This window comes from Ceratotherium simum, chromosome 16 (assembly GCF_057802395.1).
Source record: "Ceratotherium simum simum isolate JZ-2026a chromosome 16, ASM5780239v1, whole genome shotgun sequence".
Lineage (NCBI taxonomy): Eukaryota > Metazoa > Chordata > Mammalia > Perissodactyla > Rhinocerotidae > Ceratotherium > Ceratotherium simum.
Window position 1 is genome coordinate 41,654,696 of NC_141915.1, and position 13,944 is coordinate 41,668,639.

Sequence of the window (13,944 nt, forward strand, 5' to 3'; positions counted from 1 at the left end):
TATGGAGTTCTTACTGTGTGCCAGGCATTCTGCTAAGCATTTTACCTGCATTAACTCACGGAATCTTCAACAGCCCTAGGAGATAGGCACTGTAATCCTCTCCTTTTACAGATAAGAAAACTGAGGCTCAGATTCTGACTAGAAAGTGGCAGATCCAGGATCCACCTCCAGATCCGTCTGACTCCAGAGCCTGAGCCTTGAACCACTACCCTGTCATGTGCCTTGCCCTAAGTCCACAGTGGTGCAGCACTCCCCCTGGTCCCCACAACAATGCTTCCAGTTCCCTGAAAACAGGGACCAGATTTCATTATCCTTGTATCCTGCCTAGCACAGTAATTGGCTCTCAATATGTAATATGTTTGCCAATCTGAACTGAGAGTTATGGTAATCCTAACATGATAAATGAGAACTGGCCATAAGAGAAATTCATTCTTCCATATGCTATTCTTTAAAAAACTGGAGACATGTCAAAGAATTTACCACCAAAGTACCAGCTGCCCATCCTGACTACAGTGTACCATAGTAAGCCAAGGTTTCTAGCAACATATGTGGAACCAGAATATTAATTCTTTTCACCATAACCAACAACAGCACAGCGATGTCATCCTGCTGGATCTCACCAAGGCTGCTCCAGCACACCAGGAGATCTTCAGGATTTGGGGATGTCCCTCATGTGCTGTTTTGGGGGTTTTTATGAATGACCCAAAAGTTATAGTGAAATTTTTTAAGTATGGGAGACATAAAATATGAGTGGTCATTTGTAGCCAATTAAAAGTCCTCAAAAAACACTTCTGGACTTAAGCCACTATGCTTTTATCACCCTAAGTAGCAAATCCGATAAGTCAAGACACCTCTCTTTGGGTGCTGGCCCAGCTTATAGGGTCAGCCTCAATGACAGCTCCCCTAGGGCAGAGGCCATATGTACTGATTTATTTTGTACAAACTAACCAACACCAGGCACACGCCCGACACATAGTAGGCATTCTATAATTAAACAGAAGTACTCAGCCTCAAAAATCTTTAAAAAGCTTCCCCTACCAAAGGACAGAACTGAAATTCCTTGGTCTTGCATTCAAGGCCTCTTATAAGGAGACATTCCTCCTCTACTTACCTTCCTAATCTACCAGGAATTTGTTTGTACTATATCACCATACCTCCTCACACCAAATTCTTTATACCTATCAAATTCTAACCATTATTTGGGACCCAGATCAAATCTCTCCTTAGGCAAGAAGACTTCCTAGACAACTCCAGGCCTCATAACCTCTCCTTCCTCTGAAGACCTGTAGCTCTTAGTGCAGCACTGTCCAAGAGAACTTTCTATGATAACAGAAACGTTCTATATCTATGCTATATGTTTTTAATATATAATAGCTACTTTGTTGGACAGCGCAGGCTAATGTCTCACCATCTCTCTGAGGACATGTTGCATTGTATGGATAAAGCATTTATCAAGTTGCCTCAGTAGACTGCAAGTTCTGTGAACCTTTAAGGCATCTTTTTTTTTTTTTTAATTTTACTTATTTATTTTTTTCCCCCAAAGCCCCAGTAGATAGTTGTATGTCATAGTTGCACATCCTTCTAGTTGCTGTATGTGGGACACGGCCTCAGCATGGCTGGAGAAGCGGTGCGTTGGCACGCACTCGGGATCTGAACCCCGGCCGCCAGCAGCGGAGCGCACGCACTTAACCGCTAAGCCACGGGGCTGGCCCCCTTTAAGGCATCTTATTCTTCATAGCAACTTTCACAAAGACGCAAAAAGTAAATATTTGTTAATTTGTACACCACCTCTGAAAAAGCCATAAGATAAAAAGGTGCTGGACTCAGCAGCTGGAGTGATGGTCCCTACCTCTGCCCCATTTCACATCTGAATGTCAAGACACTCAGAGGCAGGGAGAAGACAGCAACTTTCTGGAGACACAAATGACCACTGATCAAGCCACAAGGCACTTTGGTTTAAGGGACATTTAGGTCACCACCATCCTTCACCTACAAGCTTGCCTAAATAAATATCTCTTTCCATTAGCAAATAGCTAAATTCTGATGGTAAATTATGCCAACTAAAAAGTTAGTCACTTCCAGGGGCCAGCCCCGTGGCATAGCAGTTAAGTGCGCGCACTTCGCTGTTGGCGGCCTGGGTTCGGATCCCCAGCACCCACCAACACACCGCTTGTCAGGCCATGCTGTGGCAGCAACCCACATAAAGTGGAGGAAGATGGGCACAGATGTTAGCTCAGGGCCAGTCTTCCTCAGCAAAAAGAGGAGGATTGACATGGATGTTAGCTCAGGGTTGATCCTCCCCACAAAAAAAATAAAAAATAATCATTAAAAAAATAACAATAATAATAATAAAAAAAGTTAGTCACTTCCCATGTTAGTCATAGCAGTTAGACAGAAAAATAACCTAAGCAAACCCGATTTGTACTTCTTTTTTCACCTGTTTATTAACTATCACCCTTGGAGTCTTACAACCTATTGGTAGTATTTCACTGTCTAGGTATATGTTAGAATTTCAGTAACACTTTTCCCAGCAGGGCCTACACTCACTCTAAATCAAGACCTAATACTTAAGCATAGATAGTCAAAGAACACAAAAGATACAGAAGGGATGAGTTCTACCACTACGGCACTCTGCTACCTTGGGCAAGGGTCTTTTTCCTTTGTTCTCAATCTCCTTATTACCAAAACGGGGTTGACGTTATATGAACCATTTACCTTTTGTGGGTCAAGTCATAACTGGATAGTTCTAAATAGTTATTCTTCCCAAAAGAACTACATATAAAAGTAAAATATTCATGAATTTGCTAGTGGTTCTTTGTGGGGGATGTGCTAACAAATATAGAAGCTAAGATCAGCCCTCCAACATCTACAACAATTTTTTTTGTATTGCAGACTTCTTCCTCCCATCCCACTATACAAATGTCTGAGCAAAAATTCTGCTACTACTCCAGTCTGGCACATGTAATAAGGAAATAACCTTTGACTCAGGGAACACACACATTTAATATAAAATAAAATAGAAAATTGGCAGAATCAAGTCATAACACAGTCTAAATTCACATATAAAAGACTGAGATGATTTACTGTTCTGATTTCTTGAAATCAATGCTTTATCAGCACAGTCAGCCCCAAAGTTACATCCCATACACAGAATAAATATACCCTTTAGATGCACACACAATAAAAACCAGCAGGTACGTTAGATACATTTTTAATAAGAAAAAGTGTGTCAACACCATACACCCATTTGATACAACACAGAGGGATGTATGTGTACTAAACATGGAGAAGCAACTTGGGTGACGGTTGGAATTTTATTAACTTAAGCCCAACCACACCCCCAAACACAGGTAAAGTTTGCACACATGGCTTTGCCAAGGCCAGCCTGTCTTTGTTTCCCTCTCCTCTGCGTTTACCCAAGATCTTGGCTCTGAGACAGAAAACTCCCACTCTCGATTGGTTCATTCTGTCCTATTCAATTAAGCAATACCACAATCCCGTAAACGCAAGGGCTCAATTATTTATCTTCTGGCTGAATGTACCAGGTGTTTATAAAAGAACAATGTCAAGGAGGAAAGAGGTTTATTTCTCTCTAGAGCTGGCTTGATGGGGGTTTTATTATGTTTTTTCAGAAGGAGTAGGAGGAAAGCACGGTTTAACCTAGAAAAAGACGGGAGGGAATTTAGAAAGAGTACGAGACTGTCAATTTCCCTACAGGAAACTCGATTCTTATGCAATAATCCTACCCACAACCAACCAGCCTGTGAGGCTGTAAGGGAAGACACCTATTCCCACCTCCAGAGCCGCAGAGCTGGCTCCTAAGGAGCGGGAACAGGGCAAGGCGGAGGAAGTGGCTCAGCCGGGAGCCGCCAGGCCCGCCGGGGGACAGGAGGAGGCTCTTTCCAACCCCCCCCTCCCGGTGATCTCCGCGGCGTGACAGTCGCTCCTGTGGCCGGAACGTCCCCAGAGCCCCAGGGAGCAGGAAGTCGGGGGGCTGTCCCTCACTCCTGCCACCCCCACCCCAGGTGCCCTCGCCCCAAGGTACTCCCCCTCCAGCCCGTTCTCCCTCTTCCTCGGCGTCCCCCCTTTCTCCAAAGAACGAAACTTCCTTCCAGTGCCCCCTGTCCCTTCAGAGGCCCGCTCCTGTCATCCCGGGGAGTTGTCCCTTCAGAGCGACCCTCCGTGTCCCCTCGTAATCCCCCGCTCCGCTGAAGTTTCCATCCACAGCTCCCCCAAACACCCGAGAGGCTTCCGGCCCCTCCGGTATCCCCGGGGTCCCCAGGTCTGGGGGCCGTCGGGGGGCGGCCCCACCCTTCACCTCCTTCACCTGTTTCACGGGCTGAGGCCCGACAGGCCGGGGCTGCGCTTGCGCCGGGGTTAGGCCTCGGGTCTCCCTCAGGCCTTGGGGCCTCTCCTAGCAGACGCGGAGAGAGAGGGCCGTGCTGGGGCGCTCGTCAAGGATCCGGTTCGGGCTCACTCTCTCCGCCGCGACGTCGGAACCCCAGGCTCCCCCTCCCGGTCTACGCCGCCGCGGCTCCGGAAACCGCTGAATTACAGCCCCTCCAGCCAATCCCCGCCCAGCCCCAGCCTGGCCGCGACAAGCCGCTGCTGCATAATTCATGAGACGGCCAGTTTTCTCGGCCACCCAGAGGCCCTAGTGCGTGTGCGGGACACCCAAAGCCCCACCCACCGACCAATGAGGAGAGCCTCTGGTTGAAAGGGCGGAGCCAAGACAAGGCTGGGAACGCCCCCATACTGGCTGTTCCGAAGGCTTACTGCTCCTCCCTCCGCAACAACAGGGAAGAGCAGAGGCTTTGGGCGCAGAAGCCCGGGGGGAGGGAGGGAAGATGACCGGAATGTCCTGCTGAAAACTCAGCTGAGTTCCTGGCAGTGCGTGACGTCAAGACACTTTAAATGCCCCTGATGCGGCTCTCTTCTGCCTGCTCTCCCTTCTCCCGGCACTGGACACCACGTGGGGGCGAGGTTGGGAGCCACTTACCACGTGGGAATCAGCCAGTTAGACAGTCCCCAGGTATCGCCAGATCCTCAGGGGGCCCAACGCCTGAACTGGGTTTCTGGGGACAGCAAAAAGAATATGGGTGACTCCTGCCTGCTTTGAACTTCAGTTTCTGCGTGAGTTGGGACACACACACCCGGAAACATGACGTGGAAATAGAGTAATTACTAGAGTGCGTGGGGAGAGGGTAGTGGATTTAACCCTGTCCTCCGTTCCGTCGCTTCAAGCATCAAACGCCAACGGCTCGCACAGTGGCCAGTTCAGGAGAATGCAGAAAACAGTACATATGAAGATTGACACGTAGACACGTTATTTTTATGCGTCTGAGCTGAAATAGTTGAAATTGCCTGCCTTTTTCTTTTTCGTCTCATCTCGTCTACTTCAAATGCAAGTTTTACTGCATTAAAGCTAGTAGTTTATAGGAAATGTAGACATTTTACCTTACATAACAGAGGATGTACTCTGCATAATGGAGAGATTTGTGTGTATATGTGCTGATACTCTCAGAGTTTTTAAAAAATAATAGCTATTAGTATTTGTTGTGTTTGTTTGATATAAAGAGGTATAAAGATGAAATCTAAAAAGCGCCCATTATCTCACCACCCAGATAACCCCTGATGGCAATTTTTTCAATGAAACTAACACATGGTAGTGGTTAGAAAATTCAAACACATCAGAAAAGTCGAAAATTAAAAATGAAAATCTTCACCCTTCTCCTACCAGTCCTTCTCCCCTAGGATAGCTATTCTTATTAATTGCTGGTGAGAAAATCAATGACCTTTAACCTGTGGGGGGTCACAGATCCTTCTCAGTCTGCTGGAGACTACAGATTTTAGCCTCAGAATTATACAGCATGAGCTTTTGCTCACAAAATCTCATGGTTCCCCAGACACCTGAAGCCCGGCCAAAGACTCCAGATTTGGACCTTTGGACCACCTCATGTCCAAGCGACAGGTGAGAGCATCTATAGGACAATTGGTGGGGTCACTGGTGGTGGGATTGAGAGTTTCCAATTGCCCTCCTGTAGACCCAGCCCAACGTGGAAAATGCAAAACGCTGTATTTGTCTGTAGTGTGTGTGTGTGTGTCTGTGTGTGTGTTTGTGTGTATTGATCGCTGTGCTTATCTTTGTCTTCACCCCAGGGCAGATATCCCCCACCTTCCACTTCACCTAAACTCTGCTTTAGCTGTGCTAGTCCATGCAGTTGACTGCCTCCCTAATAGCATAGGGTCTAATATTTGTTTAGTTATTTACTGCTTACAAAGCACTTACATACTCATCACCTCTTTTCTTTCTCACAACAATTAGGTGTAGCAGATAGGAGAGGCCATATTATTTACTGATAGGAAACGAAGGCCACAATAGTATGACAATCTCAAGATCATGGAGATGCTCAGAAGTATCCCAGGTGGGTTCAGAGGCAGGTTTTTGGACTCTGCATCCCATAACTTTGTTCCATCCACTCAAACCCTGCCCTCCTCCCCTGACTCCTCAGCAGCTGGCCTTTGTTTCCCTCACTGCCCTGCCTCACATTCACACATGAAATCTACCCCTGAGTCCATCTGTTCCACCTACAAAACCTTGCTCCAGCCCAGCCAGTGGCCTTTCTCTACACTCTACCAAGTGTGGCATAAAGACAGCAGTTTCTTGAGCCAATGTTTTGACCTGAACTCCCTTTTCCAGCCTCAACCCCTCCATCCCACACACCTTATACTCCCACACTGAATTTATCACCTTTCTCCAAACATGTCGACACCTGTAACTTCATGCCTTTGCAGATCTTCTTCCCTTCACCCAGAATATCTTCTCTTTCCTCATTCCCTGCCCGAAAACTCTTACTCATTCTTCAAAGCCCAATTCCAACCTCACCTCCTCTGGGCTTTCTGAGATTCCTCCTGACAAAGTTAATCTTTTCTGCTGGACTCCTTTAGCAGGTTGCTTCCCCATCTAGTAGAGCATTTTCCACGTTGGACTGTAATATATCCATTTATTAGCCTACTTCCTGATAAATGAAATTAATAATTAACATTTATTAAGTAATTACCATGTTCCAGGAACAGTGCTAAGCTTTTTATATAGATTATCTCATTTGATCCTCCTGAGAACTCAGTGAGGTAGGTTCTATTATAATTCTCATTTTCAACTGAGGAAACTATGGCTGAGAAAGTAAAAAAAACTGGTCTAAGTTCCCACAGCTAGAAACTACGGGCAAACTCAGAATGAGAATTGGTTCTGGCTGACTCCAAATCCTGGACTCTCTGCCCACGTGCTTGAAAACATCTCCCCCTAAGCTTTAGGTTCCTGGAAGCTTGAATCCCTTCATAGTCATTTTCACAATCCCAGCATCTAGCCCAGAACTCACCTAAGATTGAGTTAATTAAATATTAATAAACATGTGTTGAATAATCATATCAGCAATAGTTAACACTCATTGAGTGTTTACTATGTATTATGTAACTCATCTATTAATTCATTTAATCCTTACAATAAACCCATGAGAATACTGTGATTTTACAGATGAAGAAAATGAGACTTACCCAAGGTTGAGTGACTTACCCAAGAACACAGAGCTGATAAATGACAGAGCCAGGATTCAAATCCAAGTGTGTCTAATTCGAGGCCTGAATAGCTGCTCTTCCTTGGCTATATCTCCAGACCTAACCTTCCTCTTGGATCCCCAAGGAAAGGTGTAAAGGAGGGGAAAAGGTGAGGTCCCCAGTCTCCACTCATCAAGTGAATAAAGACAAAGTGCAGAAGCCCTGTGAGTTTACGGTGGTTTATAAACATTTTCACAAATTCTTTGACACTTCTCCCATCTAAAGGTAGAATCTAATTCCACTCCCTGAGTGGCTTACTTCTAATAAATAGAATACAGCGGAAATGATGCTGCCATGACTTCTGAAGTCAGGTCATAAAAGGCAAGGCAGCTTCTACCTAATTCTTTCTCTTGGGACACTCACCTTTGGAACTCAGCCACCATGTTGTGAGGAAGCCCAAGCTGTATGTAGAGCTCATACGAAGGTGTTCTGGCCAACAGTCCAGCTAGGGCCCAGCTGACAGCAAGCATCAACTGTGAGTGAGCCAGCCTCCAGATGATTCCAGCCCCAGCTTTCAAGCCAGCCTAATGGAGGCCAAATGGAGCAGAGATGAGCCATTTTTGTTGAGCCTTACCCAGATTACAAATTCATAAGCAAAACAAATGTTGTCATTGTTTTAAGCCACTCTGTTGGGGGTTTGTTACACAGCAATACATAACCAGGATAGGTTTCCATTATCACCTCAGAGAGACTCAGGACTGTAGGGGTTAGATCAGGAACTGAGACTGATCAGACTTTATTAAGTTCTAGAAAATTTTTATTTACTCTCTCTTCCCTGGAGGAATTAGCAGTAAAACTCTAAATCAAGAAGAAGGCATGGCAAGGAAGAGAAGATTTGGAGAAGAACCTTGGTGGCAGTAAATGGTGGCAAGTCACTGCAGTGACCAGAGAGGGCAAGGGACAACTTTCGTGGGTGATGGGAGCCCCCATGGGGGCAAAGCAACAGAAAGGCTTACACAGGGCTGCCCAGCTCCCCCTCACTAAAATCACAGAGAAGAGCAGATCTGTGCAACGTGAACTCCTTGGACCTCTACTTTCTCTGCAAAAACTCACTTCTCAGACATCATCATGCATCTCTCTTTCCTCCTGTCTGAAGAGCAGTCCTCCCTACTCAATATTTTCAAGGCTAAGCTCTTTTCTGTGCTGCCTAAAACATCATTCATATCATGACATTCTGTTCCTTCAGTGACTTCTCATGGCGGGGGCTGGCCCGGTGGCATGGTTAAGTTCCTGTGCTCCGCTTCAGTGGCCCAGGGTTTGCTGGTTCAGATCTGGGCCTGGACCTATGCACCACTCGTCAAGCCATGCTGTGGCAGAGTCCCATATACAAAATAGAGGAATAGTGGCACAGATGTTAGCTCAGCAACAATCTTCCTCAAGCAAAAAGAGGAAGATTGGCAGCAGACGTTAGGTCAGCGCCACTCTTCCTCACCAAAAAAAAAAAAAAAAAAAAAAAAAGTGACTTTCCATGGGGCTTGGGATAAAGGAGTTCTCCTTTTTCTTATCCCTTTCAAGGCCCTGCCTACCCCACCAACCTCCTTCCTATCTACTAAATTCCAGCCAGTCTATTTCCCACCTCAGGGCCTTTGCATATACCATTCTTTTTCCTTCTCCAGCTTTGGCATCACTGGTTCCTTCTCACCCTTCTGGTCTCACCTGCTCAGAGAGGCCTTGTCTACCTACTCCCACCTAAAGTTGCTCACAGCCTGTTAGTCTCTATCTCTATATGCTATTTCCTATGGAACTCTTATCATAATTCTTATTTTATTTATCTGTTGACAGTTTCTTATTTGTCTTTCTCATTATACTGTCAGTTCCAGGAAAACGGATATTGCCTATTTGCTGCTCCCTTGTCTCCCTGGTGCGGGGCACATGGTAGGTGCTCAATACTTATTGAATGGAGGGAGGTGCTCTTGGTCCCACCCTTCCCCTCTCTGAGCTTCATCAGTCCTCCTCTCCCTCCTGACCTTCTCCACTTATTCCCTCTCTTCTGTCTGTGAAGATACTCTTTCTTTCTTATCTTGACCTTCAAGTTAGCCCCCTTTGTCATCATGACCTCCGTGTCCTCATTCCTGCTTGCTCCACCTAGGTGGCTTCTGCCCTCTCCTCTCCATATGACAGTGCTCTTGAGGGCCACTGGGGACCTCCACCTCATCAAAGCTGAGGTCTTCTTCTCAGTCATTTTATTTAGCTTTGCTGTGGAATCTGATACTATCCATCAGCCTCATCCCTCATCTCTTCTCTCCTAGATATTCTTTTTTCCCCTGCCCATCACAGTGGTCAATAGAAGCAATTGCATTAACTAGAGAGCTGATGGGACTTGAAGTGAGACATGCTGAATTTGAATCCTGGCTCTGACACAAATAAACTGTGCAACCCTGGGCAAGTTCCTTGACCTCTCCGAGCCTCGGTACCCTCATCTTCAAATAGGGAATATAATTCTGACTTTGACGAGTTTGCATTAAAGTATTTTTGGTTGGAAGATACTCTCAAGTTAACTGTGCAGCATGGCGGATTAGAGCTCGGCCCTGGCAGTGTCGACTGCTCAGCGGCACCACCTACACAGCAGTGTGACCCTGGGTCAATTGCTTAACATCTCTGAGCTTCAGTTTCCTCATCTATGAAACAGGAACTCTGAAAGCACCTACCTCATAGGTTGTTGTGAAGATTAGATGAGATAACCTGCAAAGATTCAATACAGTATCTGGCACATTGCAGCCCCTCAATATATGTTAGTTATTATTATCTTATGGAAAAAAGCCCAAAAAACAAAAAACAAGGGCGGGGTGGGGGAGACTTATTGGAAGGAAACTGAAGTCTCTCCCAAATTCCAATAAGGAGTTGAACAACCACACCTCGGGAAGGGCAGTTCCAGGAACCTCACCAGAGGGAATTTGTGGACCGTCCCACTAGGGCTCTGCCCTCTCCTTGTCATGACTTGACTTGAGGCTGCTACTGAAAACGTTCAGGCTCTGTGGCTGTCAGTTCAAAATTTTAAATTGCTGGCAGAGAGGATTTCATTGGCCCAGACAGGACCAGATATCTATTCTTGACAAAGCAGCTGTGGACAAGGGCAGAGGGTCCTAGTCTCCCACCAGAGACAAAGCCCTGGAGGGAGGGGGCAGGGACTCTTCTGAGCAGAGGGACATCCAATGCACATCAAAATTACCTGAGAGGGGGCCGGCCCCGTGGCTTAGCGGTTAAGTGCGCGCGCTCTGCTACCGGCGGCCCAGGTTCGGATCCTGGGCGAGCACCGAAGCACCGCTTGTCCGGCCATGCTGAGGCCGCGTCCCACATACAGCAACTAGAAGGTTGTGCACCTATGACATACAACTATCTACTGGGGCTTTGGGGAGAAAAAGGGAAAAAAAGGAGGAGGATTGGCAATAGATGTTAGCTCAGGGCTGGTCTTCCTCAGCAAAAAGAGGAGGATTGGCATGGATGTTAGCTCAGGGCTGATCTTCCTCACACACACACACACACACACACAAAGAATTACCTGAGATAATGTTGTTGAAAGTGCCCTGCCCGCAGCAAGATGTCCTTCTCCCTCTCTGACCATCCCACAGTCTACTTTCCTGCTCTCCCCAACCCCCATTATCCCCCAAGGGTGAGCACTCCTGCCTTTAATTCTAAATTCCATCCTCTTCTCTCCCTATCTCCCTCCCTTGGCAAACTCATCTATTCCTAGTACTTCAAGGACCACCTCTCTTCTGAAAACTCTTTTATGCCAAGTCTTATTATGTGCAGATAAATTATTTTCTCTCTTGGGTCCGCAGCAACTTCCTCCTAAAATGACTCCTGTTTCCTCATCTATAAAACAAGGCCCGTTTTAGTTCTAACATTCCGTAAGTCTATTAACTGTTCTTCAGTCATGCCTTTAGCTTTCCTGCTTCTTTGTTTTTCCACAAACTGTTCCCTTTGCCTGGAGAACCTTCCTTGTCCCACGTCACTGCTTCCATTTAATTCACATGTATGGAGTATCTACTATTTTAATAGATATTTCTTGGGTCTTGCCTGGCTCAAGTCCTCCTTTCCTGGGAATTACTCCTCCCCTTTCCAATCATACACCAAAATAGATCCCCCCAGCCATGTCTGTATTACATGATCCTGTCCTCCTGGCCACAGATTATTAAATCCAGGGTGAACACTGATGTTAACTGGCTTAGTCAGATTCTCTCTGCCAGGAATTTGGAAATTGAAACTGAGAGGCACAAAGCCTGGGAGCCCTTAGAGCTGAGTTCCACTAATGTCAGCACTTTAGAGAGGGCCATCCATCAACTCCCTCTCAGAAGTCTCTGGAGATCCCCTGATTCCTACTCTTCCTAGCCTGGCTGCTCAGCAATTCCTTGGAGTCTGTGGGATATCTTGGCAGACTTCCAATATAAGTTTCTTTTTTTCTTTTTGGCCGATGTCCTTTTCTTATACTTTCAACCAAATACCATTAACCAATGCAATCATATTTGAGACACTCTTAGGCTCTGGTGACACAAAAATCAAGTAAAATACTATCTCTGCCCTTCAGCAACACCTATTTGAAATCCTATCCTAGTTTAGAATCACAACTTAAAAGCCCCCTTCCTCCTTGAGATTTCCCATATGCCCCAAATAAGATTAATTTCTCTCCAGTGCATTGCTATTGCATTTTGCTACCCCTCTCTTACAGTCATCTCTTGGAGTTATTTTGAACATCTGCCTCTCCCACTAATTGTAAACCCTTTAAAATCAAGATCTGGATATGTTGTCTTTTTAGTCTCTTGGCTCCTAGCACAGTATCACAAACAGATCATTAGGAAAGAACATCTGTTGTTTTGTCTGCCCATCATCCTCTCCCCTTTCTACTGAGAACAGCAACCCAATTTTCCCTTGGGAAATCGGCCTTACTTCACTCTCAATTCCGCGCTTCAGGTGGGTTCTAGAAGTGGTACATGACCTAGATTTGGTCAGAGGCACAGTGATTTGAATATGTGACCACTCAGGGCCAGTGGGCATCATATCTGAGATTCTGGCTGAAAGGATTTGGAAAGAAACCCTCTTAACGGGGGTTGTTCAGCCATAAGCCTACAGCTATGGATGGTCTTCTTTGCCAACACACGGGGAAAAGCTGATTATCAATGAAATAAACACAATGGAAAAGAGAAAATAGAGAGATAAATTCCTAATGATATTACATCAGAATTTGCATCCAGACACCCCTGGACCTATTACTGAGAACTTTTTCAATTACATTAATTCCCTCTGTGTTTCTTTTCAGCTTTGGTTGTTTTTGTTTTGTTTTTTCTGCAGAAGCCAGTTTGAGGTGAGTTTATGACACTTGCAATGGAAAGAGTCTTGTAATTTATTCATTCTTTATTCAACAAATGTTTATTGACATAAAGTTCTATGGGCGCCCTTAGAAGGGTATGATTAGTATGCCTGGGGTGGAGCTGGGGAAGAGATTGGTTTAAGAGGGGAGGTGGAAAGGGGGAAGCCATTCCAGAGAGAGAATACCCTGAGCAAAGGCCCACAGGGCTGAAAGTATGTGCTCCATTTCTGGCCAGCAGACTCCCTAAAGAGCATGCTAAACAATAAGAACTGGGGCAAGGACCAGACTTTTAAGGGACCTTGTGAGCCATGCCAAGTTTAACCCTTTGGTCGAAGGCAGGCATTTAAACTGTAAAGTATATTTTCTTTAATATCTATATCTGTATCTATCTGGCAGTAACCTGGGGAATGGATTGGGAAGAGAATCTAAAGTCAGTTCAAATACTCCAGGTGAGAGCAGATGAGAGTCTGGACCAGTCCAAGACTGGCTGCAGCTGTCTTCTCCTGACCCCAATGGAAAGTTACCTCTTAGGGATCAGGACGTTGGAGGTACCATTTAGAGACCTGATGATTCAATCTGAGGCTATAGAGGAACTTCCTTAGATCCCAGGTAACATTTGATGGGATCCTTTGAGAGACAATACCCCTAGTTTATTGTCTGATTCTAACCCATGGAAATAACACTAATGATGGGTGGGCAAGTTCATGACTGGTTGGTGGAAAAGATGCTTTGTGAGTGTAGGACCTTGCAATGCCCATCAAATCCTATTGGTAGGCAGTCTACTATTTCATCCATCCTGAGACCAGCCCTCCTTCTCCCCTCAGCTGCAAGAGAAGAGGAAAAGGAGTAATTTCTGATTCTGGGAGAGCTTCTGGAGCTGCGGCCCACGATGCGCGGTAAAGGAGGAATGCCATGGTGCATGGGCCAGCGGAAAAGTGGCTGTTCAGAGAATTAGGACCACTCTTAGTGGTGCCAGAATAGAACTGGGTAGGAAAGATACAGCAAAGTAATTTCGCTGGTGTTGA

General features: G+C 45.8%; 1 protein-coding gene across 4 annotated transcripts in view; it reads right to left on the reverse strand.

The window, feature by feature from the left end:
• STAT3 (signal transducer and activator of transcription 3) overlaps window positions 1-4,535 on the reverse strand; it is a 63,736-nt gene extending 59,201 nt beyond the window's left edge. For 3 of the 4 annotated variants that reach the window (XM_014790658.2, XM_004434456.3, XM_004434453.3), the window contains exon 1: window positions 4,328-4,534. The gene's annotated coding sequence lies outside the window, so the exon portion shown is untranslated. Of the gene's footprint in view, window positions 1-4,327 lie in introns of all 4 variants that reach the window. The other variant, XM_004434454.3, reaches the window with a different exon arrangement.
• Window positions 4,536-13,944: the final 9,409 nt, after the last annotated feature.